Raw genomic sequence first — 1,234 nt, 5'->3', positions numbered from 1 at the left:
TTTTTTTTTGGTTTTTCTCCGGTACCGGGAACCGAACTCACGACCTTGCGCTTGCCAGGCAGGAGCTTTTGCCGCTGAGCTAAATCCCCAGCCCCCCAGCTCAATGTTCTTAAACGGAAGTCAGCAAAACAGTACAATGTCACCTTGTGCCCCACAGTTGAGGTATTAAGCAGCAGTAAGAGATAACAGTTTAAGAGACTGTATAAGACTGTCGTTAAGTTTACTGTGTACTCTTTTAAACCTTTCCATGTAACAGTGAACAAGAAACCAGTTAAATCCACCAATCGGTGAACAAACATGAACTCACAGCCTAGGTTCATATACTGAACAGCAGTTATACCTAGAATTTAAAAAGTTAATCTGAAACCTACCATGATGGCAACATGTGTGTAATTCTAAGATTCAGGAGGCTACAGCAGGAGGTTCTTGAGTTTGTAATCAGCCTAGGCCATGTACCAATACCAAAACTCCATCAAAAAAGCCAGGAGTTGGCAAGTGTAAGGTCCTGAGTTCAATTCCCAGTACCAAAATATATATATAAGAAGAATGAAAGCAAGCAATATGGAAAATTAAATAAAGCTTTGCCATTTAAGAAAAAAAAAAAAAAAAAAGCCAGGGGTGGTGGTACAGGTGGAGGATCCTCACAAATATGAAGTCAGTCTGGCACACATAGTGAGTTTAAGGCCAGTCTGACCCACACAGTGAGACCCTGCCTCACCCCTGCAACCACAAACAAAATAATCAAAACCAAAAACCTAAACTAGGCTGGCCCCAGCAGCTCAGGCAGCAGCAGCCAGCGCAGCATGTGCCTGGTCCAAAGCTTCCGTACCCCAACCCCCTGTTGCACCGCCAAGAGGAGATCGGGGAAGTTGTCCGTAAACCTCCTGCAAAAGTGGAAATGAAACAAACAAAAAAAAGGCAGCGGGAAAAGATAAATCTTTGGACAAAAAAGTGCAAGCCAGGGGCTGGGGATTTAGCTCAGCGGCGCAGCACCCACCTGGCAAGCATGAAGTCGTGAATTTGATTCCCAGTACTGGAAAAAAACAAAAACAAAACAAAACAAGTGCAAGCAAAAGGTAAAGGGGCTGGGCTTGGTGGTGTGCACTTGTGATCCCAGCACTCAGGAGGCTGAGACAGGAGGATTGTTGTGAGTTTGAGACCAGCCTGGGCTACAACATGAACTCAAGGTCAGCCTGAACTGCATAGCGAGACCCTGTCTCAAAAAGACCAAAAA

The 1,234-nt window shown here is 44.9% G+C and overlaps 1 protein-coding gene across 2 annotated transcripts in view; it reads right to left on the bottom strand.

Moving 5' to 3' along the window:
* The window catches only part of Kansl1 (KAT8 regulatory NSL complex subunit 1), a 181,484-nt gene that overhangs the window by 24,397 nt on the left and 155,853 nt on the right, over positions 1-1,234 (bottom strand). The window lies entirely within an intron of this gene.

This window comes from Chinchilla lanigera, unplaced genomic scaffold (assembly GCF_000276665.1).
Source record: "Chinchilla lanigera isolate Chin_1 unplaced genomic scaffold, ChiLan1.0 scaffold00077, whole genome shotgun sequence".
Classification (NCBI taxonomy): Eukaryota; Metazoa; Chordata; class Mammalia; order Rodentia; family Chinchillidae; genus Chinchilla; species Chinchilla lanigera.
Note: the sequence above shows the minus strand (reverse complement) of the source record. Positions and strands in the feature narration are given on the sequence as shown.